Source organism: Cricetulus griseus, chromosome 4 (assembly GCF_003668045.3).
Source record: "Cricetulus griseus strain 17A/GY chromosome 4, alternate assembly CriGri-PICRH-1.0, whole genome shotgun sequence".
Taxonomy (NCBI): Eukaryota; Metazoa; Chordata; class Mammalia; order Rodentia; family Cricetidae; genus Cricetulus; species Cricetulus griseus.
Window position 1 is genome coordinate 182,056,331 of NC_048597.1, and position 26,285 is coordinate 182,082,615.

A 26,285-nucleotide genomic window follows, 5' to 3' on the forward strand; every position below is an offset into this window, starting at 1 on the left:
TATTAATCTGTGTATCACCACTTGGTCGTGGCTTACTGGTAATGTTCTGGCATTTACTCCCTTTGGTGTCTACATGGCTTCTTCTTAATTCTGCCTTCTTTCTCTCTGTAACTCTGTTTGGATTTTCTGTCTAGCTATATTCTGCCTGGCCATTGGTCAAAACACCTTTATTCATCAACCATATTCTCAGCATACAGAAGGGCATCCTACATCAATACCCAGAAGTAACAATTCCTTCTGCTGTAGTCTCTTCCATGTATGTTCATACTTTCCTCATTATAGTTTTTGTATATACTCACATATCTTCCAAAACACTAAACTAAAAGAAAATACCTTTCTTTGGCAGAAAGACAGCACTCAATAAGTATTTACTGAACTTTAATGAGAAACGAACTTTGGATTCTAGTGGTCAATTTTACCAGTAAGATACTGCAAATCTGTAATTTTGACCAAATCATTTGAAATCTCTGACAATTAATTGAAGTTATTTGATGCGTGTATATGTTTCTGTTATTAGTTGGTGAATAAAACACTGTGGCCAATTGAGGCAGGAAGATAGGTGGGACTAGGAGATGAGGAGAATTCTGGCAAGTGTAGGCAGAGGCAATCGCCATGTAGCAGGCAAAGGAGTTGCAGGGACGGCATTCTCCAGCAAGCCAAGACCACGTGGAAATAAATAGATTAGTAGTTATGGGTTAATAATTAAGACAGAGCTAGCCCTGTCTTAATAAGTTTATAACTATAACAGTTTATAACTATTATAGCATCAGTGTGTTTATTTGGGGCCAAACAGCTTTGGGAAACTCCAAAACAGTCTTTACCTGTGGAAAGGTCAGGATCACCCGTAAACACTTCAAGTCAAATCTGCTTGCTTTCTTTTCATTTATTATTTATTTATTTACTTATTTTTATGTGCATGGGTATTCGACCTGTTTGTATGTCCATGTAGCATGTGTATGCAGTGTCTGCAGAGTCCAGGAACTGGAGTTACAGATAGTTGTGAGCCATCATGTGGGTGCTGGGAATTGAACTCAGGACCTCTGGAAGAGCAGCCAGTACTCTCAACCACTGAGTCATCTCTCCAACCACCTAATCTGCATTCTTGAAACTGCCACAAAATGAAGCTTAACATCTTAGCCTGAGTTCATGGGCCAGAAGTAACTGATTCTATGTCTAATTTCAGGCAGGAATTTTAGGAGCTTGTTCTAAATATGGAAATACTGGGTTATGTGAGATGACTCAGTGTGTGTGTGGGGGGCCACTGGGGTTTGCCACTGGACCTGATAATGGGAGTTTCATCCCTGGAGCCCACATGGAGGGGGGGGTGCTGATTTCTGAGGGTCGTTCTCTGACCTCCACATGTGAATGCCTCCCCAAAATAAATGTAAAAATCATAATTAAAACTATTAATAAAAAAACATGGAGCTAGAATGATGGCTCAGTGGTTAAGAATACTTGCTGTTCTTCTTTCCAAAGGACCTGGGTCAATTCCCAGCACCAACATGGTGACTCACAACAATCTGTAATTCCAGTTCCATGGGACCTAATGCTCTCTTCTGGCCTCTGTGGGCAGCAAGCACACACATGGTACACAGACATACATGCAGACAAAACACCCATGCGCATACAAATAATTACCAAATTTAAAGTAAAAATAAAAATAAACAAAAAAATATAACAAAAATAAACATGGAAATACTGAGTCACTTGACATAAAGGAAAGAATAGTTTTTACAAATGAACAAAAACCAGAGAGGGGGGCAAAGACCTGATTCTTCAGAGGGACAGCAGAAAAGAGAGAGCAGAGCTTGTCTTGTAAAGGGACCTTTTGCCCCTGAGTAGAGCCAGGGTACTGCTTGCACTCTGCTAGGTCCCCAAGGGGCAGGGCCTATGTGTGCCTGGATGGTAACACTGGTGAAATCTTTGGTCAGGATGGGAAAGATCTCAAAAGAGCTTCTGAAAGTACCCAATGATTCACAACAAACTCCTTATGGGTGCACTGGAAACTGAAGCCGAGAAAAACATTATAGACCTCATAAGGGCAAGTTTAGCTAATGTGGTCCAGCTCCTCTGTGTGTACACACAGGTATGCATGTGGATCAATATGCATGTGTTCGGGTACATGTGTATTTAGGTGCTCATGGCGGCCAGAGCTCAACCTTGGAGGAGCCATCCTTCTTGTTTTTATAAATAGGGTCTCTCATTGATCCTGGGGCTCACCCATTAGGCTAGGCTGGCAGGTGCGTGAGTCCCTAGAGGGGTTTTCTTGTCTCTGTCTTCCCTATACTGGGATTACAGGCAATGCCACCACACCTGGATTTTAATAGGGGTGCTGGAGGTACCCCTCATATCTGCATGGCAAGCACTTTACTGAATGAGCTCTCTACCTGGGCCCTACAAGTTTGTTTATATAGAAATGCGATTTTATTTAGGTTACTTAATTGCAGAGACCTTGTAGCTCACGTAGAACTGCATAGTCTTTATTCTAAATAAAGGTAAATACAAAGGGACAGAGGCAAAGGTAATCAGCAGACACCGTTTTTCATCCTCTACTAGTAAATTGTATTAAGAAGCTACTTGGTGTAGTGATAACTTCAAGAGGGTAGCTTTGTTTTGTTTTTTTGAGACAGGGTCTCCCTATTACCTCTGGCTGTCCTGGAACTCCCCCTGTAGATCAGCCTGGCCTTGAACACTCAGAGATTCACCTGCCTCTGTCTCACAAGTACCGGAGTTAAAGGCTTGTGCCACCACACTCGACTCAAAACAGAATTTTAAAGAATATTTACTGTATTTTAGGTTTCTCTAATTGCACTGAATATGGCCTTCCAGATATTTGGATTCATTAGTAAATAATACTGTGTGGCCTGGCATCTGAAAGACCAACATTGCAATGGTCTAATGAAGTGATACAGGATGGTCCCATACACTTGTGACCCCAGCAGGCAAGAGATAGGGGCAAAAAGATTCTGATCAAGGCCAGCCTGGACTGCATAGTGAGACTCTGTCTCACTCACCCATGTTACCCGTCCTTCAGACAAAAAGCCTGCCTGGGACGTTGAAGATAAGCACTTGAAAGTTCATGCAGCCTCAGACATTTCTGGTTATTAAGCCAAGTTTTGTGTACAAATGAGGCCAGCTGGTTCCAGGAAAAGATTTTTTTAAGTAAAGCTGTCGAAAGCTGAAAGAGAAAGCCAGAGCCTCAGGATTGGTGATGAATGCCTAGAATTATGACAGAAGAGTCTCGGCAGACTGAAAACCATTTTCAGAGGTGGTTTAGTCTGTTGATCATTGTGGCTTTTCCTGGTCAATCAAAGGCAACACAGGCTTCTCTCAGAGCGTCAATTTTAGGTGGCTTTATGTACTTCTCCACACTCTGCAATGCTGTTTTAGAAATCCATAGTTTCTGAAGTGGTCCCCTCTGCTTGCTAGAAATAAGAAAGTTTCTGATTACTGAAAAATAAGACTCCATACACGGCAAAGGCCCTCTGAGTTCTAAAATTTCATGTTTACTAGTCGGGTTTATGTGAACCCTGTGAAGATTATAATTTCACATGTGATTGACATACTGCTTATTTTTTTTAAAATTCAGAACAGGAAGTAAAGATGCCCCTATTCATCTTCTTCTTATTCGTAGATCAGGTAAGGTTTTCCAAAAACATTAAAAGTTAATGCCTTAGTATTGATTTAATTATGTAAAGTACATCTTGACTAACTTGGGGCAATAGGACAAAGGAGAAAAAAAGTGAACTGTAGTATGTATTAAAGGAGTATTTTTTATGTAGTAAAAGGAGATTTTATAAAGGATTTGTGTGTGTGTTGTGCCCACGGAGGCCAGAGGCATCAGATGCATCTGGAGCTGGAGTAACCGGTGGTTATGAACCACTCCACATGGGTGCTGGAAAATGAATTCAGATTCTCTGTATGAGTAGTACACACTCTACCACTGGGCCATCTCCCCCAGACCCCTCAATAGGGACTTAAGGACTACTTAGTAGCTTGAATCTGAATGCCTCTAGCACTGAGTACTGCTGGTACTATGTTTGGAGGTGCTGGAGACAGGAACCCCAAGGTTTGGGAAGTGTTCTCTCAGTGAACAGCTGGCCCACAGAGCCTAAGTCACCATTATGCTAATGCTTCAGAAACTTGAAACGATTTAGAGATTTGAATTGATTTGAGATTTGAGTTGAGGTTTAGTCAAAGGATTAATGTTGATAATGCCAAACTCTGAAACTTATTCAATTATACAGGTTGATGTGGGACAGTGTTGAACTGGGAAATGGTGCCACCTACTGAAGCAAAGTTACTGAAGCCTCTCAACAACCAGTTCATATCGAAGAATGTGAAGTGTTTATTTTCTCAAAAATGTACATCTAAGGGCGTGTGAGATGACTCAGCAGGTAAAGGTGTTCAACACTAAAACCTATGACTTGAGTTCAAGCCCCTGAACCCACAGGGTGGAAGGCAAGGACCAGTACCTAAAAGTTGTCCTCTGACTTTCTCCATGTGTGTGGTATGGCTTCCCCTGTGAACATTTTTTAAAATGTACATCTAAAAGGATCTTCAAATATTCTTTGATTTAACTTAATCTTTCATTTTAGCCAAAGATAGAAGACTGTCCACATGTGTTTATCATCTCCAACATGACCCTGATGAAGGAATGTAAAAGGACCAACCTAACACAAGAAAATGGGATTAGGTCATGAGCAAGCCAGTTCCTCTGTCAAATGTCTGAAAGAGAAATCAGAGAACCATAGTGTAGTGGAAAAGGCAACAGCAGATCCCTGCCAGAGAGAGCTGGTAGCTGTATGCCTGGCTGGATCTGAGAGGATAGGGTCTCGGGCCAAGACAGCTCAAAGCACAAGACACACATGGTAAAGGCAGAGAGCAATTGTAAGTCTTTCTGTGGCAAGGACAGACCTCTCCACTTGTCTCTTCACCACACAAAAAGGATATGGTACCTGGGTCTTGAAATACTGGCTAAGAACAGGGGCAGGGAGTTGAGCAGAGAATCCAATTAAACTAGTTATGGAGAACTAGAGCAGCTGGTGTGACAAGCTGTGACAAATATTTCGAATTCTAGCACTCAGGGGCCCCACCTGCCCACACCTGCCTAGCAGTAAGTAGGTGGCATCCATTTGTGCAAACTTCAGGTTTGGTTTTTAAACTACAACACTTGCAAGTATTTATTGAAAGCTAAGAAATGCCAGTTTTGTGAGAAGGTTGTAACATGAAAGAGACACAGGTAAATATTTTTGGATGGTTAAGAAGGTGGACGTAAGTCAACAAACAGAAGGAAAATATTTTAAATTCTCAAATATATTCAGACATTTAAAATGCAGCAGTCTTAATTTTTTTGAAGCTTTGAAAAAAAGTATGTGTATTTATTTTGCCTGTGTGTATGTGTGCACCACATGTGTGCAGCATCCACAGAGGCCAGAAAGGAGTGGTGGATCGCCTGGAACTGGAGTTACAGCCAGTCGTGAGCTACCATGTTAGTGCTGGAAATTGAACCAGGGCCCTGTAGAAGAACAGTCAGGGCTCTTAGCAGCTGACTCATCTCTTGGCCCAACACTGAAGTCTTACAAGAGGGACAAAAGGTCATTAAGAAATAAAGATAGAATGCTTAGGCATTGAAATTATGAGTTCGGAGATTAAAATTCAGTACAAGGGTTTAAAGATAAAAAAAAAAAATCTTTCAAGAGGTTAAGAGGAAAAAAATCAACATAAAAGAAAAGGTAAAGCTGCAGCCTAGAGGCAAAATATCTAATAGGGGTTTCTTAAAGAAAAAATAGGGAAGAAGAAATTATGAGAAAAATATTTAAATTCCCAGAACCACAAAATAGTTCAGTTTTTTTTAAATGACTTACTCGGTTACCAGCTGAGAGACCTTTTGTCTACTGCAAATGTTGTTGCTGTAAATATTTACGAGCAGGTGTCTGTTTGAGTCCTTGCTCTTGGTCCTCTAGGGTATATATCTAGGAGTGGGGTTTGCTGGGTCAAATGGTCACTCTGTTAGGAGTTTTAGCTTTGTGAGGAGGTGTCAAGTTGTGTTTCACAACAGTTACACAATTACATTCCCAACAAACAATAAAGAGTGCTGTAGTATCTTCCCAACCAAAGCTTGTTTGTGTGTGTGTGTGTGTGTGTGTGTGTGTGTGTGTGTGTGTGTGTGTGTGTGTTTGAGATAGGGTTTATCTGTGTAGCTTTTAGATCTTGTCCTGGAATTCACTCTGTAGAACAGGCTGACCTCAAACTCACAGAGATCCTCCTGCCTCTGCCTCCCCAGGGATTAAAGACCTGTGCCACCACTTGCCTAATGTTTTTGTTTGTTTTTAGAGACAGAATCTATGTTTTCCAATCTGGCCTTGAGCGTGTGGGCTCATGTGGTCCTGTGTCAGTCTTCTAGATAGCTGGGCCACAGCTTGTCTTCTTGATAATGGTCATCCAAGTGGGGAGGTGAGGTGGTATATATCGTGGGCACACTGTTTTTTTCAGGGGGGCAAGGGAAGTTGCTTTCATTTTTTTAGTGAGTACCTTCAAAATTATCATAATCTTTTTTAAAGAAAAAACAAAACCTTCTGGGTGGTTGGTGGTGCAGTCCTTTAATCCCAGCACTCAAGAGGCAGAGGCAAGTGAATCTATTGAGTTTGAGGTCAGCCTGGTCTACAAAGAAAGTTTCAGGACAGCCAGGACTACACAGAGAAACCTTTTCTGGCATGGGGGTGGGTATCAAAACCTGGTAATGTGGGGCTGGACAGATGATTCAGCACTTAAGACACAGGTTCAATTCCCAGCACCCACATCTGAGGCCCTCTTCTTGGCATCTTTGGACACTGTCTGCTTGTGGTATATGTACATACACACAGGTAAAAACTCCTACACATAAAATAAAATAAGCAAAAATAAAAATAAAAATAGTAACCCTGATTTGTTACCTTTAGTGTCCTGGGCAAAGATCTATAAATGGCTTAGCAGTATTTACAACATGTATACCCTAACATGCTCAAGTCTTACCATCTCCTGTAATTCTGTAACTTCTAGCTCTCAGAGTATACTGTTTTGCACAACCCTGTTTTCATAATCAATATGATTTTGTAATTAATAACCTATGATTTAGATCTATTCTTACTTATTATCCCTCTTCAAACCCCCTGCTTCTTGAGATAAAGACTCTTTAAATTGGCCAGGCTGGTTTCAACCTTGCTCTGTAACCTAGGCAAGCTTTGACTTTACCATCCTCCTGCCACAGCTTCCTGAGTGGCTGAGATTACAGGACACCAGTCCCAGCTGTAATGATTATTTCTTTGAACTCCATTGCTTCCTATACCTCTGATTTTTCTTTTGGTTTGTTTCTTTTTTTTTTTTAAGATTTATTTATTTTATTTAATTATTTATTTATTTGTATATACTGTTCTGCTTGCATGTATGCCTGCAGGCCAGAAGAGGGCATCAGAACTCATTATAGAGGGTTGTGAGCTACTACCATGTGCTTGCTGGGAATTGAACTCAGGACCTCTGGAAGAGCAGCCTGTGCTCTTAACCACTGAGCCATCTCTTCAGTCCTCTGTTTTGTTTCTATTTTTATTTTTAAAAAAGTTCATAGTCAGGTATGGTGGTGTCTGCATTTAGTATCAACAATAGGGTGACAGAGGCAGGCAGATCACCACAAATTTGAGGCCAAGGTAGTCTACATAGTGAGTTCCGGGTCATTTAGGACTGAATAATGAGACCCTGCCTAAATAAGTAAATAAAGGAATAAATGAAGAAATAAAAACCTTTTTGTTGTTTTGTTTGTTTTGTTTTTAAAGACAGGGTTTCTTTGTGTGGCCTGGCTGTCCTGGAACTTGCTGGCCTCAAACTCACAGAAATCCACCTGCCTCTGCCTCCCAAGTGCACCACCATAACCAACAAATAAAATTGTCTATTGTGTGTGTGTGTATGATGGGAGGCTAGTGCATGTGCCACATTGGGCTTGTGGGCCAAGGGCCACCTTTGTGGGTGGTCACTTCTTTCCTTCCACCTTTATGTGGGTTCTGGGGATTAAACTTAGGTCACCAGGCTTGCATGCTCTCTGAACCACCTCACTGACTCACCTGATTTTTTTTCATGCAAGATTATTTCTTTTTTTTTCTGCATGATGAACACTTACAGGGCATCCTTTAAGCAGTTATCTGTTGGCAATATAGATCTTTTATTTTACTTGAAGCCTGTTGTCTTCTGTCCTTGAGATCAGTGGTGAGTTCAGTGGTAATGAGCTAATTTTTTTAATGGCTATGTTGAGCCTGTCTTGGTTCACTGAAGTTCTATTTTAATAGAACTTGAGTATTTATTCTTATCAATCCTTCCTTGACTCTGTAGAGTCTCTTGAGTCAATGGGCTACTAGAAATCATCTCTCTAAGACCAATCATTCTTCTTCACCTAGAACCTCAATGAAACTTGCTGTGCCTTATTGTGTTATTCTTCTTTATGGCTCTGTTGTGTGTGTATACATACATACATACATACATACATACATACTTTATTAAAATACTAACATTAATACAATAAATTATGTATAATGATTATACTATAAATTTTTGCTTATAATAACCAATATGTTAATAGAATTAATTAATTGTCATAAATAATATATCAATATACATTAATTATTTTTATTTTAGTACTTATTTATTTTTACATTTATTTTCATTGGTGTTTTGCCTACATGTCTATCTGTGTGAGGGTGTTACAGACAGTTGTGAGTTGCCATGTGGGTGCTGTGAATTGGACTGGGGTCTTCTGGAAGAGCAGTCAGTGCTCCTAACCACTGAGCCATCTCTACAGCCCCGAATTACTTTTGTTTTTTATTTTTATTTTATGTGCATTGGTGTTTTGCCTGTATTTATGTCCATGTGAGGGTATCCAATTTCCAGGAGCTGGAGTTATAAACAGTAGTGAACTGCCATGTGGGTGCTGGGAATTGAATCCGGGTCCTCTGAAAGAGCAGCCAGTGCTCTTAATCACTAAGCCATCTTCCCAACTATTTTCATTTTTTAAATTACTTATTGCTTCATTTTGGAATTTCATCCCATTCTCTTTGGTAGGGGATTAATCTACTAATGCCATTAAAAATGGTAATAACTTTTTTGTTTTGTTTTGAGACAGGGTTGTGTATCCCTGGCTGTCCTGGAACTCATTCTGTCGACCAGGCTGGCCTTAAACTCAGAGATCCACCTGCCTCTGCCTGCTGAGTGCCAGGAATAAAGGCATACACCATCACCAATTGTTGATTTCTAGAATTTTTGTGTGGCAAATATGCTGTGTCATTGTTTTAAAAGTACAGTTCATGGCTTCCTGCTAAATTTTTCAGTTTTTTTTCCTGTTCCCTAAACACAGTAATCATCATTGTTTTTCCAAGTCTGTGTCTGTAATTCCAGTTTCTGGAGTCTCTCGTCACTTGTTTTTCTGGATGATTCTGACTCCTCTCTGTGTGTCTCTTTTCTTGAGTTCAGGATACAGAGCTTGAAATGATACTAACTTCCTCCTCAAAGGATTCTGGTTATTATCTGCCAAGTGCTCAAAGAAGCAAGCAGTGGAGGACAGAGGTTCATGGTTTCTTCCATCACTGCCTGGCCTGAAGGACTGGGGTCCACACCCTCCCTCTCAGAATACAGTTCTTCATGCCCCTATGCAAAATCTGGTGTGGGTCACCATCCTTGGAGGGCTACTTGTATTCTAGCCTTCATTCCTGCAGCCCAGGAAGGCTTCTATAAGCAGTTAGTGACTCACTTATGTCTACAGGGTCTGCACAGAATACAGGAAAAACCTGCTTCCAAATGGCTCACTGTGGGCCCCAATTCTAGCTCATGTCTTGCTTCTAATTCCTCCAAAATTACAAGATGTTTCATGATTTTTAAATCTCCTTAGTTATCTGCAATGGGGATGGCAAGTGCCAATTATCTAGTCCAGATGTTCTGCCTGTACAGTCTTTTCCTAAGGAATTATGTATGCAACTTCACACATGTGCTGATATCTCAGTTTTATATCTTTGTCCTCATCTTTCTTTGAACACCAAATGTATCTGATCAACTGCCTATTCTTTATCTCCACCCTATTATTTCATGGGAACTCCCAGCCCAAAGAGACATACAATCAGATTTATATCTATGTGTCATTCAAGTCTTAAGTCCAAAGTTTTAGCCTATGCTTTAGTTTTTAGATGTATTCATTCATTTTTATGTGTGTGAGTACTTGCCTGCATTTGTGCCTGTGCACCATGTGTGTACCTGATGCCCACAAAGATCAAAAGAGGGTTTTAGATCCCCTGGAAGTAGAATGACAGATGGTTGTGATCTGCCATGTGGGTGCTAAGAAACAAACCCAGTAACACTGGCAAGAGCCAGCAGTCCTCTTAACTGTTGAGGACAGGCCTTTTTATTGTTGTTATTATTGTAGGCAGGATCTTATTGGGTACCGGGTATCCTAGGATGACCTGAAACTATATAGACCAGACTGGCCTTGAACCCAAAGATGGACATTCCTCTGCCTCCCAATTGCTGAGATTAAAGGAATGAGCCCCCCACACCTAGCAAAACAACAAAATTTAAATGAGAAATATGTATTATTGATTTTAGCTCTGCTATCGATAATTGACAGAATCGTTTTTTTAGCCAGTAAAGTTGTGCTTGATTTGGCAGCACATATATTAAAATTGGAACAATACTGAGAAGATTAGCATGACCTATATGCAAGGATGACACAAAAATTCATGAAGGGCTCCATTTTTAAAAACAAAAAACAAAACCAGCCCAGATGGTGGCTTTTTTGTTTTTGTTTTGTTTTGTTTTGCTTTCAAGATAGGGTTTTCTCTGTGTATCAGCCCTAGCTGTCCTGGAATTAGCTCTGTAGACTAGGCTGGCCTTGAACTCACAGAGATCCATCTGCTTCTGCCTCCTGAGTGTTGGCATTAAAGGCATGCATGTGGCCCCACAGCCTGGCCTGGTACTCGCCTTTAATCTCAACATTTGGGAGGCAGAGACATGCAGATCTCTGAGTTCTAGGCTGGCCTGATCTTCAAATTGAGTTACTGGACAGGCAGGGATACAAAGAGAAACCTGTCTAGAAAAACAACAAGAACAAACAAACCCAGGAAAAATTGACAATATTAATCAACCTCATACCCAGTAATAACACATTCTCACCAAGGCAGCACTGTACATTTACTAAATTATATTATACTCTGACACATAAAGCAAATGCTTATAAATCTAGAATGAATACATTCATGCAAAAACAGAAAAGATTAAATTAGATAACAGAAAAGTATTTAAAAACTCCCTTACAAATAACTGGAAGCTAATAAAAAACAACACTTTTAAAAACCTGGGTCAAGGAAAATAAGAAAAATATATTTTTAACTGAATAAAGATAAAACCACAACTATTAAAATTTGTGGAATACCATTAATGCAATGTTCTCAGGGAAAATTAAAGCATTAAATATATTTTCATTAAATATTTATATTGGGGGAAAAGGAAGTGAGTGACCTATGATGCTTCCATTAAACAGAAAGCAAGCATGGGTGGGGATGGGGTGGGGTGGGGTGGTGGTGGTGGTGGTGGTGGTGGTGGTGGTGGCAGGAAGCAGAAACCAGCGAACCTGGCAGCAAGCTCAGGGGCAGCAGGCTCCTGACAGGTTGTACACTCATAAGGATACCTTCGTGAAACATGAACTTGTTCAGAGGATTCGGGAGATGGCTAGGCAAAAACAAATATGAGGACCTGAATTTGGGTCCCCAGTAACCACTGAGAAGCTCAGTGCACATTTGTCACCTCAGCAACTGGAAGGATCCCTGTGGCTCCCAGTCTGGCCAATCAGTGAGCTCCAACTTCAGTGAGAAAGCCTTTCAGAAAAATAAGATGGACAGAGACTGAAGAAGACACCTGAGCACTGACCTTTGACCTGTGATTGAGCATCCCACCCTCCCACATGCATCTAAAAAGAAAACAAAAAAAATTTATTCAAGAAAATTATTTGCCTGAAAACCCAAAATCCCATCAAAGACACTTGTTAGGGTTACTACTGTTGTGACAAAATACCATGATCAAAGCAACTTAGGGAGGGAAAGGTTTATTTGGCTTATTCTTCCACATCACTGTTCATCATAGAAGGAGATCAGGACAAGAACAAGAACAGGGCGGGAACTAGGAATCTGAAGCTGATGCAGAGGCCATGGAGGAGTGCTGCTTACTGGCTTGCTCAACCTGGTTTCTTATAGAACCCAGCACCACCAGCCAAGGGTGGTCCAACCCACAATGGGCCCACTAATTAATAATATGCCTTTCAGGCTTGCCTACACCTCAGTGTTATAGAGGCATTTTCTCAACTGAGGTTTCCTCCTCTCTGATGACTATAGCTTGTGTCAAGTTGGCGTAAAACTAGCCAGCACAGAGACATTATTCAGTTGTGAAGTCTTTAGGTTCATCATGGCTGTGGTCATGTCAAATATTCCTTCTGATGATCTTCATAGCTTTTTAATATTATTGTGTATATGATGTGTGTTTGTGTCCAGTGTGGGTGTGGGGCTCAGAGAACAGTCTTTGGAAGTCAGCTTTTTCCTTCTGCTGTGGGTTCTGGGGACTGAATTCAGGTCATCAATCTTGCAGGGCAAGCTCTTTTACCCACTGGACAGTCATCAGCAGTTTTAAGGAATCCCAGTAAGAGGAAACCAAACAAACAAACTTTGGGTATGAAGGTCTCTCCTTGTGATCTCAATATATTTATTAAGTGCTGGGACTTGGACCATGGCCTTGTATATATTGGACAAGCTCTCTGCCACTAAGCTATACCGTAAGCCCTGAAGTTGGAATGTCAAGTGTTACGATAAATCTTTCTGCCACCCACTTGAGTTCTGCTTGATGCGTTAGGGCCCCAAATAATACACAGAGACTTCTATTAGGTACAAATGCTGCTTGGCCAATGACTAGGATTTCTCATCTGTTAGCTCAGTCTTAATTATCATAAATCTATATATTTTATAAGACTTATCTTATTTAGGATACCTTCCATTGGTGTCCTCATCCTGGGATCACATGGTGACTCTGGAGGAAGAGAAAGGGGGCCCACTTCCTTCTTGCCCTTGTTTATATATGAGTCTCCCTGCTATGTCACTTCCTGCAGGTCACCACTTCTTTACTACATTTCCCAGAATCCTCCTTGACTCCTAGTCCCCCCCAACTAGCTGTCTCATTGGCCAAACAGTACTTTATTCAACAATCAATAAGATGAACATACACAGAAGTACATTCCCCATCATCTCCTCTTTTCTGTCTAAATAAAAAGAAGGATAACTTATCTTTTATAATAACTGAAAAAACTATAACCATAACTATCTGTCTTCAACTCTATCAAAGACCACAGAAGGATAATATATAAACTCTAGAATTGACAGAGACATCTCTCTACCTGGACAGTCAACCAAAGTTCCTCTGTAACGTTGGGGCATCCATCTTCAGCCCATAGGCCATAGTGTGTTTGGCACACTTCTTCATTTCAACAGGAACCCTTCAAGTACTGTCTTGTTTTGTAAGTTCAGCAGTTACTTTCTTGTGGGTCCTGCATGTCCAGTTTATACAGAAACAAACAGTCCAGGCAAGAGCAGTTTCCTGCCCAAATAGCTAATCTTGCCATGTTGAAAGAAAACTCCATATTGAGTTTCTTCGATGCCCATCCTCCTTTCTGACATAATTGGTGTGTCAGGAGCAGTTGTGTCTCACTGCCAAGAAAAACCCCAAACCATTTAAATGCCATATTTCTGTAGGTCTTTGAAAGGTTTGAAGAATACCTATTCATCTCAAATATATCTCTGTGTATCTAGAAAACCTAAGTAACCTAATTATAAGTTCTGACTATTATAGGTGACTATATAACCTGTATTTAATTATGCATATCATTTTAAAAGATCTGTATAAACACAATATCTAAACAAGAGGAGACAAATACATATCACAAAATTGACCTTAAAGTTGTATCAATAAATGAAAAATCATACCAATGCAAAGTATTCATTCCTATATCCTATTCCCCTTTTTTCCTTTAAAAAGAGATTGACTATGCTCATTATCATTTATAACCAACCCCATTTAAATGAAAACAAACATTTATAAACAATATTTGGGAATTTGGGCATTGTTCATTCCAAACTGCTTCCTGCTGATTGAGGATGATGTCCGTACCATGGGGATCATGATAAAACACAGAAATCTGACCAAGTCCTTGTTTTTGTAGTTTGTAAGGCTGTATGTCTCAGCTGTTTTGGAAGTGGGATCAGTTGGGTCACTGCTTCAGGGGATCTTTCTTGATCAAACCATATTAGTCTGGAAGGAATCCACAGCTTTTCATTTTCTGTGGAAACACAAGCAAAAAACTTTTTTCCCAAGTAGCCTGTCCTTAGAATTAAATTTTGAAGTCAAAGCATTTTTAAAATGTATAAATTGGATTAATTTAGCAGCACCTATAATCAAATGTATTTTAGCAGCAGTAACTCTTTTCTCGGCAATCAATTTAAAGACAACAATATAGCATATAGTATCCAGACTCTGTGTATTTTTCATCTTTAGATGGCTTTTTATTACTCTATTTTTTTCTTTCTTTTGTTTCTTTTTACCTGAGAGAGGGTGGAAATCTGCCTGCCTCTGCTTTTGGAGTGCTGGGATTAAAGGTGTGTGCCACCACACGCAGCTACTCTATTTCCTCCTGTTACTTTTTCTCTCACAAGCCTACATATGTTTTTAAATGTAGTGTAAACCTTTAGAGGTTTTTCTTTATCTGAATCTTTATCATCTCCGGAGTGCAGAGTCCAACCCCCAAGAACGCCGTGACAACGAGAGCATATGGAAGCTGCTCTGATGCCTCTCAATGGCCCAACAGGGCAGGCTGTGGCAGCAGGTTTCCCTCTTCCTCTGGGAACCTTGGGGCACGGGGTCTTCCTGCTCACTGACACCATTCTGTTACAATAAATCTTTCCGCCACCCACTGGAGTCAAGTGAAAAATTATTTCCAAGGAAACAAAGGAAGACTACTTTTTGCAGAATTCTGAAATCTTCTCTATGTAGTCATAATAGGTTGCTGTATGCTTCTGGAGTGAGGCAAGAGAGCTATGACCCACTAGAATAATTGTCTAAGGTCTCTCTGACTTCAGTTCCCTGTTTGAATAATGAGAACACAGAGGACACCTTACAATAGAGCTATGTTATAATAAAGGCACAAAATGTCTTTTTGTCCCCCCCTGGTTCTGGGGACCAATCCCAGCGTCTCCTACATGCCAGGCAAGCATTCTATCATTGAGCTACATTCTCAGCCCAAGACATTTTTAGTCTAAGGTTTTTGTTACATTTACTTCTTTACTGGGGTCAAAAGTAGTAGCACAGTGAACTTGCAGAGGTCAGTGGACAACTTGTAGGAGTTGGTTGTCTCCTTCTTCCAATGGGGGTCTGTGGGATAGAACTCAAACTGTCAGGTTTGGTGGCAGTCACCTTTATTTACCTTTTAATATCTATCTATCTATCTATATTTAATTTTGAGACAGGGTCTCACTATGTAGCCATTGCCTGATTTGGAATTCACTATGTAGACCAGAGCAGCCTCAAACTCACAGAGATCAACTTGCCTCTCTGTCTGTCTTTCTCATTTATTTGAGACTGGAACTTGTGTTTCCCAGGTTAGCCTCACACTAGCTATGTACCCAAGGAAGACCTTGAACTTCTGATCTTCCAGCCTTTGTTTCTTGAGTACTGGGATTACTGGTATGAACTGCCATGTTCATGTTGGGGATAGAACCTAGGGCTTCATGCATACTAGACAAGCAGTCTAGTAGCTGAACTATACACCCTACTCAACCCAGCCCAAGGCATGGTTTCATGTCTCAGTAAACCCTGAGAAATATGTCACTAATATTGTTACAACAAACAAGGTCAGTTCTAGCTGAGATGGTAAGGTTACTTCAGTTACTGATGGCAGACTGCCCCCCACCGTGCCAATTGGAAAGACCTTATGATACATAGAGTGACTCTGGAAAGCCTAAGTCTCTGGACATCCATTGCCATATCAAAGTCTGTATCAGTCAGTCTCTAGACACCAAGAAGCAAGCAATAGAATACTAAAAACAGAGAAAGAATTTGGAAGTTTGAGCCCAATGTGGCCCAAACATAGCAGGAATCTTTCTCTGAGTTAACATAGCATGAAGAAGTGAAAGAAGAAAGCAAAGCCCATAGGGATAGCGACACCTATAAGATTTGCCTTCAGGTGGAGCAACTGGTCTGACCTAGTTGATGATCATGCATGTTTTAGGATGTGAATATGAACTAGCAGAGAAGGGCAACTACAGACAGCAAATATCAATGGGGTTCACTTCTGACAAAAGCTAAGGAGTAAGGGAGTTAGTTAGCAAGGCATCTTTTCTAGCCTTGTAAACTCTCTGTGGGGCGTAAACTGAAGAAGAGCAGCATCTCCCTTTGGAGTTTGTACTATGTGTTTATGTATCAAGAGTACTACTTATATATAACATGAGCTCTTCTGGGGAAACAAAAACAAAATTTTAATATTTTAGGTAGAGAATAAATAAGAGTAGAAGCCAGTGGAATGGCAAACAAAAATAAATAAATAAATAAATAAATAAATAAATAAATAAATAAATAAATATGAGAACCAGACCTGACTCTACAAGATCAGATGAACAGCTATGTAACATGAGTAATAAAAACCCAGAGGCAGATATTGGGATTCAAACTAAAGATCAGAGAAGCAAAGCAGCCAAGTCACCAGAGAATTCATACCTCTACCAATGGTGGGGAGATCCTATCCTCAACATTGCTGGAGACTAATTGCCTAAGCCTGAATGCCAGCCTGAATGTCTTGTATACCTCTCTAGTACTGGCATTAAAGGCATGAGCTCTGTTTCTCTTTTAGACTGATTTACTCTCATATAGCTCTGGGAGGCCTTGAACTCACAGAGATTCATCTGTCTCTGTCTCCTGAGTCCTGGGATTAAAGGTGTGTGCCACTACTGCCTGGCCTATATGGCTATGGCTAGCTTTCCACTCTGATCTCTAGGCAAGCTTTATTAGACCATAAACAATATATAGACACTGGCTCTGCTGTTTATGAATTTAAAGACAGAAAAGAAACAAATCTCTGGTGTCAGGAAGAAAACGGGAGATATCAGTACATATTAATACATTTTTTTTTTACTTTAGGTCCAAAAAGCTTTGCCAATAAAATTTAATAAAACATAAATGTTTTACATTAATTCTATATAAACTCTTTCTAGGAAATAAATGAGTGACTGCCTCGATTATATGTCCTGCAGCAGCCTAAAACCAAAACCAAAGATATGAAAAGAAAATTTTAGAGTAACATTCCTCATGAAGACACAAAAATCCTTAAGATTTTCAGGGGTAGCACTGGAGAGAGAGCTCATGGTCTGGAGTTCACATTTTCTAGAAGCCTAGGAATCTGACCAGTCCATTGTCACATCAAAGTCTATATCAGCCAGTCACAAGGCACCAAACAAGCAATACTAAATACAGAGAAAGAATTTGGAAGTTTGAGCCTAGTGTGGACCAAAGTTCAGTTTCAATCACCCGTGTCAGACGATTCACAATCTATAATTCCAGCTGCAGGGGATCCAATATCTATTCCTTTTTTTTTACTTCACAGGCACTTAAACTCAACATGTACAAACCCTTACACAGATACACATATACACATAATTTTAAAAAATCTCTAAAAAAGATTCTAACAAATGGAAACCAGTGATATACAAATAGATAATATTTGCTGGGTAGTGGTGGCACACGACTTTGATCCAAGCATTCGGGAGGCAGAGGCAGGAGAATCTCTGTGAGTTCAAAGCAAGCCTGGCCTACAAAGTCAGTTCCAGGACAGCCAGGACTGTTACACAGAGAAACTCTGTCTCAGGGGGAGAAAAGATAATGTATCATTACTAAGTGTGCTAATCACGGACCACATACTTAACTACATTTTAAAAAATGGTCCATTTAAGCCACTGTATCCTCATGTTGAAAAGTTTTATAATTATTTTAATAGCTTCAAAAATATTATTGGACAAAAATTCAGTAACCACTCATGATAACACAGCAAAGTGAGAGGCTAGAAAGATATCTCAGTGATCAAATGAACTTGTTGCTCTTGCAGAGGACCTGAGTTCAGTTCCCGGCACCCACATTGTGGCTCACAAGCATCTATAACTCCTGTTCTGATGCCCTCTTCTGGCTTCCAAAGATACCAGGCACACACAAGGTGCACAGACATACACTGGAGAAAACAACCACCCATACAATCTTAAAAGTTTTTTTTTTTTTTTTTTTTTTTTTTTTTTTTGTGAACTGCCGATTTCTGAACATGACATGGCTGTTGCACTCACAGACTCACAGCATCTGTGGTTACCTGTGATCACAACAGTAAAAATTCCAGCATGGATGGGGAAGGGACTGACGGTTCCCTCTTCTAGCTGAGGAACTATTGTCAGTTAATGACTGCTGAGAAAGGGTGAATCATTTTCTTTGTGGGGTGTGGCCACTCATAGATTGCCATTGCTCCAGTGGATGGCCCCACACTCGAGAATGAATTCGGACTCTGTGTGTTGTCTTGAAAACAGAGGAGGAAAAGCCGGGTGGTGGTGGCACATGCCTTTAATACCAGCACTCAGGAAGCAGAGGCAGGTAGATCTCTGTGAGTTTGACACCAGTTTGGTCTATAAGAGCTAGTTCCAGACAGCCTCCAAAGCCACAGAAACCCTGCCTCAACCCCTCTCCCCCCAAGAAAGAGGAGAAGGAGTCTTGGAGTTGGGAAAGGTCCAAGTAGAGTGGGGGAATGGATACAAGCAAAATATATTGGATGCAAGTATAAAATTCTCAAAGAATAAATAAAATATTTTAAAAGGTCTTCAGAAGCTGGAAAGACAGTATAGCAGTGTATTTAAGAACACTGGCTGTTTTTCCTGAGGACCCAGGTTCAGTTCCCTGCATACATATGGTGGCTCACAACCACTGGTAACTTCAGTTTCAAGGGATCTGGTGCCCTCTTCTGACCTCTGCTGGCACCAGGCATGTATGTGATGCACATACATACAGACAAAACACTCTTACACATAAAAATAAATATGTTTAAGTATAAAGGTCTTCAATTAAGAAAAGGTAGCCAGGTGATGGTGGTGCGCACCTTGAATTCCAACCCTTGGGAGGCAGAGGCATGTGAGTCTCTGTGAGTTTGAGGCTAGCCTGCTCTACAGAATGAGTTCTGGGACAGCCTCCAAAGTTACAGAGAAACTCTGTCTCGAAAAACCAAACCAAACCAAAACAAAACAAAAGAACTGAGGGCATATATTTACAAAAGACTTATACAAGCCTTTCTCATTCTCAGGCCATGCTGGCTGTTGTCCTAGGTTGGGAGTCATCTTGCACTTAAAGCAGAAAGATGGTGAGCACAAAGATGATGAAAAAGTCTTTGGCATCAATGAACTGTAGCTACTCTTTATAAAAAGCAGACAGTACATGCTGGGGTACAAGCTGACTCTCAAGACGGTCAGCTAGGGCAGAGTGCAACTGATTATTCTTGCCAACGGCCTTGCTTAGAGAAAAATCTAAAATAGAATACTATGTCATGTTGGCCAGAACTGGTGTCCTTCAGGACAGGGGCAATAATACTGAGCTGGGCACGGCATGTGGAAAATGCTACACAGTGTGCACACTGGCTGTCACTAGTCCAGCTGATTCTGATATTGGTAGAAGCATGCCAGAACAGACTGCAGGAAAATGGACCAGGAAAGCATTTCCTTAACAAAGCTTCCCCAAACAACAAACAAAACAACAATGACAAAAAAGACAAGTGCAAGAACTTTCATAGCCTTATTCTTCAGCTTATCTTACAACAGCCACAAACTGTGATTGGCCTAAATATCTATTGAGAGACAAGTGAATCATTAGCGGGTAAATTCAGACAATGTAACAACACACAACAGATTACAACGAGACAGACTATTGATACATGCACCAAAATCATTTTATACACTGTGGTGTGCAAGAGAGACCCCCAAAAGAGTAAATAGTATCCAAATCTCTCATAAATGTTAAAAACATAAGAATTAATGGAACAAGACATAACTCAGAAGAGTGGTTATCTGGGAGGAAGCAGTACTGACTGAAAAGATATATCATAGATTCTTCCTGATTGCTAAAAATGTTCTCTGTCTTGAGTTGGCAATGTCGAGCAGTGGGTCATTTGTACAACAGTTGTTTTGTAAGATTTTTTTGATCATCTAGGGGCTGGAGAAATGGCACAGTGGTTAATAATGGCTATTCTGTAGACGACCCAAGTTTGGTTCTCAGAACCCACATGGCAGCTCACAACAATGTTCCAAGGGATCCAATGCCTTCTTCTGGCCCCCAAGGACACTATACACACATTGTGCCAGATATACATGAAGGCAAATTGTCATACTTATAAAAACAAATAAAGCCGGGCGTTGGTGGCTCTCGCCTTTAATCCCAGCACTCGGGAGGCAGAGGCAGGCGGATCTCTGTGAGTTCGAGGCCAGCCTGGTCTCCAGATCGAGTGCCAGGATAGGCTCCAAAGCTACAAAGAGAAACCCTGTCTCAAAAAAAAAAAAACCAAATAAATATTGCAAAAAATTCTATCACCTAGTAAGTTTATAGTTATAAAAGTTTTTGTATATAGACTGTGATGTTCACATTTTGGAAAATTAACAGCATGTTTATTCAAATATGTCCCTATCAATAAGTAACAGATGAAAATATACATATATATGTATTTAATGATGTCTGTGTCACAGAAGAATGTATCATGAACATTTCCTTTGTTTGTGAGTGTTTTCTATCCCAAAATTGTTCTACAAACATCCAGATTTTTCCATAAGCAACTAATCTTATCTATTTCTGTTGCTACTGTGAACTGTGTATGGTAAACACAATCTGCCATGACTGAAAAGTCCCCAAAATTTCACTGAGTTAGTGCTGCAAAAATTTGCTGGGCAGTGGTGTCTCATGCCTTTAATCCCAGTACTTGGGAGGGCAGAGGCAGGAGGATCTCTATGAGTTTGAGGCCAGCCTGGTCTATAGAATGAGTTCCAGGACAGCTAAGGCTACACAGAGAAACCCTATTTTGAAAAAAAAAATTAATTCTCAGCCAGGCAGTGCTGGCATGCACCTTTAGTCCCAGCACTCAGCAAGCAGAGGCAGGCAGATCTCTGTGAGTTCAAGGCCAGCCTAGTCTACCGACTAAGTTCCAAGACAGCCAAGACAGCCAAACCCTGTGTCAAAAAACAAACAAACAAAATTAATTCTCAATGTGGGACCAGATTTTGTTCAGGTGAATCTCTGTCATCCTGTAACTGTACTACTTGGATTATGAAGTCTCCTAGTCCATACTAAAAGTGAGTCTGGAAGATTGCCCATGGAGCTTTTAAGGACCAGACATGAAAATCGCTTACATAAGTTCCACCCACTTTCCATTAGCTACACTGTTAGGGAGGTTTCAACCTAACTGCCTCAGCGCCAGGGAGAAAAGCACACATAGCTTTACTTTCCCTGCAGCCCTGCACAGGCCATGGTGGTGTAGCTCAGCTCAGCAAGTCTGGCAGGAGTAAGGCCCTGGGCTCTGTCTTCATCACCACAAAACGGTAACAAGAAAAATGAATGTAAAGTTAGTGGTGGACAACAGTAGAGCATCCCTTTAAATATATGGCAGCTACAGGAAAAAAGAAAGTGCAGATGGATGGAGAGGCCTCTTCAAATTCCCACACAGAGATAATTCATAATTTCCAGACTTCTATACAGAGAAGAAACATGCCACCCTCCTCTCCTTTAATGTGGCAATGCATATTTATTGTTCCTTTGTAAACTAGGATGACACCCATTGCATGAGCACTTACATTGGAACAGCTGCTTACCAGTGTGACTGACTTCTGTCTGAGAAGCTGGCCTGCGTGTGTACAAAGAATCAGATAGATTTATTATGAACCTGTTTTTCCAGTTGTGTTACTCTAATTATGTGGTTTAATTATGTATTACTCAAGTCTAAGAAATATAAGTTCCAAAAATTCAAAGAAAAGTCTTCACCCCTTTGAAGAGCCACTGCTAGGCCTGCTCCACTGAAACTTCAGGTAGGCTGGTCGAAGCCTTAGGAACAGAAACACCTGTTGGACTATGGCAGTAGAAGGACCTGCTCACACTGCAGCTGTGCTTGCCTCACCTTATGCCACTTCAGCTTTGAAGTAAAATCAAAGTCAACTGCTGGCCCATCATTCTGGTGCCCCTGGCCTGGACAGTATTCATTTCCTCGGATTACTTGGACTCCCGACCACCATGAAGAATAAAGGTAGGCCTTGAGGGACCATAGTTACTCTTCCTGTTGTACACACATGCACACACAGATACAGACACACACACACACACACACACACACACACACACACCACAGATGGAGAGAGAGGAGAGAGAGAGAGAGAGAGAGAGAGAGAGAGAGAGAGAGAGCTTTACAGCTTCTTATAGGTTTAATAATAATGGGTTGCTTGTGTGATCACTCACTGTTCGAACCTAAACAGGCCTTTTTTTTCTAAACTGGTTCCTTATACATTAGAAGATTAGTCAACATCTTTAAGTTTTAAATGAAAATATTCAAAGATGTGTCATCAGTGAAACAGAGTCAAAGTAGAAGCAGACACCATTCCTTCCCATGAAAGGGGAATAGAAATCTTAGCTGACATGTGTTGATATACAGCTTCCCACACAGATGGCAGTCCAGAAGAAAGGACAGTGGGTCCTGATATCAGGCAGAATTTTCCACAGACCTCACATTCCAGTAAGAATTTTCAGCAGTAATTATTATCCAGTCATATTTTCCAACTCAGACTCTTCTGTCTCCATTGCTAGATGAGAGAGTTTATATGAAAAGGGTTAGAATCAATTTTGAGATAGGTAAATATCAGACTATGAATACTAATTTTGTTTTATCTAGAAATAACTCCTGTACATTTATTCTTTAAAGTGTTTGCCATATTTAAAAAAATCTTAGTAAGTTCAAACAGGAAAGCATAAGAAAATGTGCCCATTTTAAATTTCTCAGAGATAGAAGTCTAAGTGGAGGCTCTGGAAGGCAGGTGGACATACAGACCCCAACCTGAGAGGTTTGGGTAAAGATGTGCATTTTCTTTTACTTGTTTGTTTTTGAGACAGGGTTTCTCTGTGTATCCCTGTCTGTCCTGAAACTAGCTCTGTAGACCAGGCTGGCTTCAAACTCACAGATACCCACCTGTATCAGCCTCTCGAGTGCTGGGATTAAAGGCGTGCACCACCACTGCCTGGCCCTACACGTGGGTTTTTCTAACTCCATGTGGATAGTGATTGTCAAAGTAAAGGCGGTGGTTAAGATCTCCCTCTACCATAATGGAAAGAGTACAAACTTCTATAAGTGAGAACTTTAATTTTACTAAAAACAAACACAATTTATTTAGTTATGCAATAAAAAACTGGAAGTAAAGCAGTGCACTGTTGGCATGGATGTATGATGCTAGAAAGCAACCGTCATCTTTCTCCTACACCATCTTTGTGCCCCCCACCATCTTGAAAGATCACAAGTACCCTTCCAGTTCTGTATGTGTGCTCTAGTAATAAAAAGGCAATATGATGACATTCAAGTCTTTCCTTTGACAGATGCCTTTTTTTTTTTTTTTTTTTTTTTTTTTTTGAGAAAGCGTTTCTCTGTAGTTTTGGAGCTTGTCCTGGAACTTGTTCTGTAGATCAGATTGGCCTGGAACTCACAGAGATTCTCCTGCCTCTGCCTCCTGAGTGCTGAGACTAAAGGCATGCACCACCATCACCCCACTTTTTTTCTTGCAGTGCTGAGTATTGAGCTTAGGCCATTCACATGCTGGGCAAGCACTCTACCACTGAGCCACTGAGTACCTGTTAGGTACTCTTAATGAGAAGAGAAAACGTTTGGACTTTCTGTCTACATATAGCTCATGGTCCTAAACTGTGGCACATGGCTCTCTTTAACTTCAGAGTAAAGAAATGAGTGTTTCATCTTTCCATATAGAAGAAAGCTAGAGAAAGAGGGATTAAATGTATTGACTTGACCTCTAGAGCCTTCTTCAGTACAACCCTGAGTACTAGAATGTCTGAAAGAAGGTAACAAGAAGGTGTTAACTTAGAAGAGAGTCTACAGATGAAACAGGGTGTTACAGTGCCAAATAGAAAAACTGGAGGATGCCAATATCGCTAAATTTGAGGGGAAGGAGTTTTAGACAGGAATTATCATCGAAAAACTGAGTGGGTGGTTGGCACTTTAAATACGTAAAAGCTTATGTTATATTTTAGTGCTCATCAGGTGACAGGAGAATTTAGAAAGGGCAAATGCAATGCAGTAGTAGGTACAGAAGCCATGTCAAGAGGAGTTCGGAGGAGTTGGAAATGTGAGGCAGAAACAGCAAATGCAGAGTAAATGTAGACAGCTCTTTTGGAATGCTCACTGTAAAAGGAAAGACAGGAACACAAAATCAGATTTAAAAACACTGTGTAGATGAGGATGAACTTCAATTTCTCATTCTAAGTGCTGGGATTATAGGCGTGTTCCTCCATGCCCCGTTTTAGACTTGAGATGCAGCCCAGAGTTTCACTCATGCTAGACAAGCATTCTACCAACTGAGCTACATCCTCATGCAAAAATAAAATAAAATTTGAATTTTCCTCCTTCTCACCCTCTGTCCTCTTCCTCCTCTTTTCTCTTCCCCCGCCCTTCTCCTCTTCCTTCCAGTGCTGGAGGTAGAACCCAGCTGTATCAGCCAGGTGATGATGGTGCATGTCTGATCCCAACACTGGGGAGGCAGAGGCAGAGGCAGGTGGATCTCTATGAGTCTGCAGACATATAGCGAGTTCCAGGACAGTCAGAGCTACACAGAGAAATCCTGTCTCGAAAAACAAAAGAAACCAAACATCAACAAAAGAGTTTCTATCCTTCTCCTACTCTGTGCTGTTTCTCTGTTCTTCTTTCCTCCCTTTCTTCTTTCTCCTTCTGCTTTGGTGCTGGGGTGGAACCCAGTGTCTCTTTCACACTAAGCAAGCCCTCTGTTCTTACTATATTTTGGATCCTTGTGGCTCCTAACTTTATACTCAACTCTGATACCATTTATTTTTTAAGAAAAATAAATGTCCTATATCCTTTTGCATCTCAGTTAATGATTCCCCCTTGATTTAATGACTAAGGCCTGTGGACTGTACTTCCGTAATCCATCCCTTCCTACTCCACCTCCCTCTGTACATACTAATAGCTCCCTAACTGGTCTTGCTGCCTTCTTTCTCAACACAGCATGCATGAGAATCCCCATGCTGCCTCTCTAGACATGTCTCATCATCTCTCCCTTGCAACACATGTGCAGTTTCCTGGCTGTGATACTTTTTCAAGACTCCTGTTTCCCTACATGCTGATTCTGCTGCCTTACCTCTTTACCATGTAGTTTTAAAACTCAGCTTTAAGGATATAGCATGCTCCTGAAACGGTTAAAACAAACAAACAAACAAATTACAACAGTCTGGAACTGTTTCATGTCCAGAAGCTCCTGCTTTTGGTGGGTAGTTATGAGAAACCTTCCATTAAGGCCACATCAAACTCATAGTTGGAAATGGATTGTCTGGGTGAACATGGTAACCCTGGCTGACCTGGACCTCAATATGTACAGCATGCAGGCCTAGATACTCACAGAAATCTGCCTGTCTCTGCCTCCCCAGTGCAGGGATTACAGACCTGTTCTTCCACACCTTTGTTTTGTTGTTGTTGTTGTTGTTGTGGTGGTGGTGTGTGTGTGTTTGGTTTTGGTTTTTTTGAGGGTTTCTCTGTACAGGCCAGACTGTTCTGGAATTGAATCTGTAGACCAAGCTAGCCTCGAACTCACGTAGATTCGACTGCCTCAGTCTCTTGAGTACTGGGATTAAAGGCATGCACCACTGCCTGGCTTTCTGCTATTTTTAAATATAATTAGTTGCTTAAAAAATCGCCAATATGGTATTCTTTCAGTCTTCTATGTAGGAAGCTATAGGTCCTATATGACTCAGAGTGGTCTAAGGCTTATGTCTGCTTGCATTACATTATTTATCAACTAAGTTATCAGTCAAAAGAAACATCTTATTCTATTTGTTGTCATTTTCTTTTTGTTTTCTGTTTCCCGAGACAGGATTTCAGTGCAGCTTTGGAGCCTGTCCTGGAACTTGCTTGT

General features: G+C 40.7%; 1 non-coding gene across 1 annotated transcript; it reads left to right on the forward strand.

The window, feature by feature from the left end:
- The first annotated feature begins 10,661 nt into the window (after window positions 1-10,661).
- On the forward strand, window positions 10,662-10,768 carry LOC113835239. Its single transcript, XR_003484615.1, has one exon. It is a non-coding gene; the product is annotated as a U6 spliceosomal RNA (small nuclear RNA).
- The last annotated feature ends 15,517 nt before the right edge of the window (window positions 10,769-26,285 follow it).